The 6,000-nt window shown below is 51.2% G+C and overlaps 1 protein-coding gene across 1 annotated transcript in view; it reads right to left on the reverse strand.

Moving 5' to 3' along the window:
* TFRC (transferrin receptor) overlaps window positions 1-1,102 on the reverse strand; it is a 32,704-nt gene extending 31,602 nt beyond the window's left edge. Inside the window, exon 1 of the mRNA XM_050779151.1 lies at window positions 977-1,102. The gene's annotated coding sequence lies outside the window, so the exon portion shown is untranslated. The remainder of the gene's footprint in view (window positions 1-976) is intronic.
* Between the last annotated feature and the right edge of the window lie 4,898 nt (window positions 1,103-6,000).

Here is a 6,000-nt window from a genome sequence, read left to right on the forward strand (position 1 = left end):
CCCTCTGACCACACCGCTAATCTCCAAGTGTCCTTCACCAATAAGACTCCCATGGCTCCCGTCTTGTCGTGAGAACTGCTAGCAATATTCTTAATGTCAACACCTGCGGCGTTCCGCCGGATTCTGCCTTGAGAAAATAGAATCCACACACGGCGAACAGGCAGAGCGTGGCGAGACCAGCTGGTACCAGAGCCGAAGGGTCAGTTTACAGAAGCCCGTATCTAATTAATGCCCGTAACACGCCAGGTAACCGTATCTAATTAATGCCTGTAACACGCCAGGTAACCGAATCGGGGACAGCTCTGTCCCCTTCCGCAGTGAGAGCGGGGCCTGCCCGGAGCCCGGGGAAGCGAAGGTTTACAAGCCCAAGGTCACCCACGGATCCCAGCCATTCCCCGGGGCGACTTCCTGGAGCAGCCACGTGTTCCCCGACGCCGCACGCCGCGCAGCTGCACCGGGACTGCGCCCGCGCTCCCGGACCCGCAGCCCGGAGCCCGCGCACGAGGGCCTGCAGCCTGCAAGGGCGAGGACCCGAAGTCCGCGGGGCTGAGCGACGTGGGGTACACCTGCTCTCGTCCTCGGAGCAGTAAGAGAAGCCATTCGTCGCTCTGTGACTGAGGCGGCGGGCAAGAAGGGACGAGAGGCGAAGGGACGAGAGGCGAAGGGACGAGAGGCGAAGGGACGAGAGGAGAAGGGACGAGAGAGAAGGGACGAGAGGCGAAGGGACGAGAGGAGAAGGGACGCCTCTCCGCACAGCCGCCCGACCCCGCTCGAGGTGCCGCCACAGCCCCTTCCCCACAGGCTCGCGGCCCCGCTCCATCCCGGCCGCCCCGCCTGGGGCCGCGGCCGCCTTCCCGCTCCCCGCGCGGCCCCCTGTGGCTGCTGGACAGCAGCGGAGCGGCCGCTCCAGCAAGCCCCGCAGGACGAAGGGAGGCCACGAGGGTCGGCGTCGTTCTAGAAGCCCGCAGTCACTCACACTAGCGCGTCCTCCGTCCCGCGCCGCCTCAGCCGCCACCCGATATCACGACGCTCTGAGGGGATGGCGGCCCCGAACCGGCGGTTTATAGCCTGGCCCCGCCCCCGGCCCCCCGGGGCCTTGCGTCACTTCCTGAGGCACGTACGCTCGGCGAGGTGCTCTGACAGATCGCCTGGGGGCGGGGATGCGCGCGCACCGGGCGGGGCCCTCTGCGGAGGGCGCTGCGGGCGAGGCGAAGGCAGAGGGAAAAGGCGCCAAGGCAGCAGGTGCCCCGAGGAGCCGCGCGATGGGCGCGCTGGCCTCTGCCTCGGCGCCTTCCTCCACCCTGGCAGCCTGGCAGCCTCCGCCTGACCTTGACCGACCTCCAGTCCCTGCAGTGCAAGGTCAAATCTGTTGGCGTTGACGCTCAAATGTTGGATACTTGCACTGCAGCAGTTCCTTAAAATGTATGTGCAGGATGGAATGTTAGGTAACCATTAAAGCCGCTCTTGTGAAGATGTATTTTGCAGCCTCAGAAATTCAAAAAGGAAAAGAAAAGCAAAATGCAAATTTTTGTTCAGAATATATACAAGCTGCACTGTAACCAAGAGTAGCGGAGTGCTTTGCATAATGTTTAATGCATGAGGGAATAAAAGGGAAAATAGAAACAATCGGGTGATAGGATTGTAGATTAACTTTCGTTTTCATTGCCATTATTGCTGTTACTGGATTGTGCAGGGCATAACAAAATTCAATTCTTATCACCGTTTAAACTCTTTCCAAACAATCACACCCTCTCCCTCCCTCTGGTCAGTAAACTGCAGGCCAGGGAGGTAGTAGCTACAATGCAAGAAAACAACCCAGACCTTAAAAGCATTGCACATAAACTGACCTTCAGCGCCCTTAGGGACACAGAACAGCCCTTTAAGAAGCAAATCTGTTTCTCGGCCTTGGGCTTTTACTTTTCCCTTTATTTTTTCTGCTCTAAGATAAAGTACTTGGGATTATCTCACCGCCTTTCTCTTTACTCCCATTCTCTGAAATCTCTCTCCCCAGAGAGAAGTGTTTAAAAGTCATTGAGTTGCCGGGCGCGGTGGCTCACGCCCTAATCCCAGCACTTTGGGAGGCCGAGGTGGGTGGATCACGAGATCTGGAGTTCCAGCCCAGCCTGACCAACATGCTGAAACCCCATCTCTACTAAAAAAAAATTTTAAAAAAATTAGCCGGGTGTAATGGCACGCGCCTGTAATCGCAGCTACTCACGAGGCTGAGGCAGAAGAATCCCTTGAACCCAAGAAGTGGAGGTTGCAGTGAGCCGAGATCGCACCATTGCACTCCAGCCTGGGTAACAGCAAGATTCCGTCTCAAATTTAAAAAAAAAAAAGTAATTTGAGCAGGAGCATTGCTGCACCTTAAATGATCTACTCAGGAAAAGGTTAAGGACGGACTTCCACAGAAGGCCTACCTTAATATTCAGACACCAGGCCTGCTCCCCTCTGCTCTTCTTTCTTTATTTTTTTAATTATTAATTTTATATATTTGTGTTATTATTATTTTTAAGAAAGTGTCTTGCCCTGTCACTCAGGCTGGAGTACAGTGGCATGATCTCGGGCTCACTGCAACCTCTGCCTCCGGATTCAAGCAATTCTCCTGCCTCGGCCTCCCAAGTAGCTGGGACTACAGGTGTGCACCACCACGCCTGGCTACTTTTTGTACTTTGAGTAGTGATGGGGTTTTATCATGTTGGCCAGGCTTGTCTCGAATTCCTGACCTCAGGTGATCTGCCCACCTTGGCCTCCCAAAGTGTTGGGATAACAGGCATGAGCCACCGTGCCCAGCCTATTTATTTTTTATTTTTTATTTGATGCAGTTTGCTATGTAGCCCAGACTGGTCTTGAACTCCTGGGCTCAAACAGTCCTCCTGCCTCCGGCCTCCCAAAGTGCTGGGATTACAGGCATGAGCTACTGTGCCTGGCCTTCTGCCTTTCCTTGACTGAAGTATCTTTTAAAAAGAAACAAACTGGCCGGGCGTGGTGGCTCAAGCCTGTAATCCCAGCACTTTGGGAGGCTGAGACGGGCGGATCACGAGGTCAGGAGTTCGAGACCATCCTGGCTAACACGGTGAAACCCCGTCTCTACTAAAAAATACAAAAAACTAGCCGGGCGAGGTGGCGGGCGCCTGTAGTCCCGGCTACTCGGGAGGCTGAGGCAGGAGAATGGCGTAAAAACCCGGGAAGCAGAGCTTGCAGTGAGCTGAGATCCGGCCACTGCACTCCAGCCTGGGCGACACAGCGAGACTCTGTCTCAAAAAAAAAAAAAAAAAAAAAAAAAAAAAAAAAAGAAACAAACTATGCTGGTATTTGCCGGTGAAGATCTTATACCCTCATGGAGGACGTAGGTTTAGGTGGACATATGAGATGGCTAATCCCTGTAATCCCACCACTTTGGGAGACCGAGGCAGGTGGATCACCTGACGTCAGGAGTTCAAGACCGGCCTGGCCAACATAAAACCCCATCACAACTAAAAATACAAAAATTAGCCTGGCTTGGTGGTGCACACCTGTGGTCCCAGCTACTCCAGAGGCTGAGGCAGGAGAATCATTTGAACCCGGGAAGGGGAGGTTGCAGTAAGCTGAGATCGCACCACTGTCCTCCAGCCGGGGCAACAGAGCAAGACTCTGTCTCAAAAGAAAAGAAAAGAAAAGAAAAATATGCTTAGGAGACATTTAGAGGCCAGGACCATTTGGACATGAAAATCCAAATCTGAAAAATTTATATTTGCTGAAATAAAACCATAAACATGACACTAAAGGGGCTGTCAATTATATTTTTATTTTTATGCTGTTATTAGTATTAACAGACACTGCAATTAAAGTCCATTTATTAACACTTTGACTATTTATTTATTTATTTATTTATTTTTGAAACAGTCTTACTCTGTCACCCAGGCTGGAGTGCAGTGGTGCGATCTCGGCTCACTGCAACCTCCACCTCCGAGGTTCAAGCAATTCTCCTGCCCCAGCCTCCAGAGTAGCTGGGATTTGAGGCCTAAACCATCACGCCACGCTGATTTTTTTTTTTTTTTTTTTTTTTTTTTATTTTTACTAGATATGGGGTTTCCCCATGTTGGCCAGGCTAGTCTCGAGCTCCTGACCTCAAGTGATCCACCTGCCTCAGCCTCCCAAAGTGCTGGGATTACAGGCATGAGCCACCATGCATGGCCTATTTTTTTGAGATGGGATATCACTCTGTCGCCCAGGCTGGAGTGCAGTGGCGTGATCATGGCTCACTGCAGCCTCCACCTCCCAGGCTCAGGTGGTTCTCCTGTCTCTCAGCCTCCCAAGTAGCTGAGACCACAGGTAAATGCCACCATGCCTGGGTAATGTTTAATACTTGCAGAGACAGAGTCTCCCTTTGTTGCCCAGGCTAGTCTCCAACTCCTGGGCTCAAGGGATTCTCCCACCTTAGCCTCCCCAAGTGCTGGGATTACAGACATACCAACCCTTTGTGACTGAAGGCTTTGCAGAATCTCCCTCCTCTGCAATGTCAAGTAAATGAATATAAATTTGTCTTGTTTTGTTCCAGAACCTTTACACGCTAAGAGGCGATACAAAGGTTCATGCCAGGAAGGTAGCGTTACGGGTAGAAGTTCAAATGTTTTATTTTTTATCTGATTTTCATTGTGGTTATTGTTGCCATTATTATATAGTATTACCTCTGTTTGGGCTCAGAAACCAATACCCCAAAAATACAGCATTTTGACGTGCTGAACTAAAGAAACCTCAAGGCCTCTCTGGCCTCCCACCTCCACCTACAAAAGCACAGAGTGAAGTTGAAGTTCCTCTGTCTTCCTGAGATCCAGGCCCACCAGAAAGGAGCAGCTGGTTTTTTCTGCCCCTCTCTGTAAGACCAAGAATGTCACCACATCTGACAAATTAATCTGTTTCCTGATCCACTCATTCTCATTCTCCCTGGTAATCTCCTCAATAGAATTCCTCTTCTGGGCTGGGCACAGTGGCTCACACCTGTAATCTCAGCACTGTGGGAGGACGAGGCAGGTGGATCACCTGAGATCAGGCATTTGAGACCAGCCTGGCCAACATGGCAAAACCCCTCCTCTACTAAAAATACAAAAATTAGGCCGGGTGCGGTGGCTCACGCCTGTAATCCCAGCACTTTGGGAGGCTGAGACAGGCGGATCACGAGGTCAGGAGATCGAGACCACCCAGGCTAACACGGTGAAACCCCGTCTCTACTAAAAATACAAAAATTAGCCGGGCGAGGTGGCGGCGCCTGTAGTCCCAGCTACATGGGAGGCTGAGGCAGGAGAATGGCGGGAACCTGGGAGGTGGAGCTTGCAGTGAGCCGAGATCACGCCACTGCATTCCAGCCTGGGTGACAGAGCGAGACTCTGTCTCAAAATAAATAAATAAATAAATACAAATATTAGCAGGGCATGGTGGTGCATACCTGTAATTCCAGCTACTTGGGAGCCTGGGCAGGAGAATCACTTGAACCCAGGAGGTGGAGGTTGCAGTGAGCTGAGATCGTACCATTGCTCTCCAGCCGGGGCAACAGAGCAAGATTCCATCTCAAAAAAAAACCAAAAAACAAAAAAACAAAAAAATACTCCTCTTCTGTCTTCTCCCATAACCTGGTTTGCCAGGAGCTTCTGAAGCCTGTCAGGGGATAAGCAGTCACTCTGTGATTGTCCCTGTGCCTGCACATGGTATGTTAAATAAATTTGTGTGCCTTTTCTCCTGCCAATCAGCTTCATGTCAGTGATCTTTGAACCTCCAGGGGGCCCAAGGCCTTGGCCCCTATACCTTTCATTTCTGGACATCCAGTAACTTGGATGTTTGCAATGAAATATATTTTTGGCACCCTTTATTTAATATCTAGGCCGTGTATGGTGGGCTCATGCCTGTAATCCCAGCACTTTGGGAGGCTGAGTGGGTGGATTACTTGAGATCGGAAGTTCAAAACTAGCCTGGCCAACATAGTGAGATCCCATCTCTACTAAAAAAATACAAAAAACATAATTT

The sequence above is a fragment of the Macaca thibetana genome, chromosome 2 (genome assembly GCF_024542745.1).
Source record: "Macaca thibetana thibetana isolate TM-01 chromosome 2, ASM2454274v1, whole genome shotgun sequence".
NCBI lineage: Eukaryota > Metazoa > Chordata > Mammalia > Primates > Cercopithecidae > Macaca > Macaca thibetana.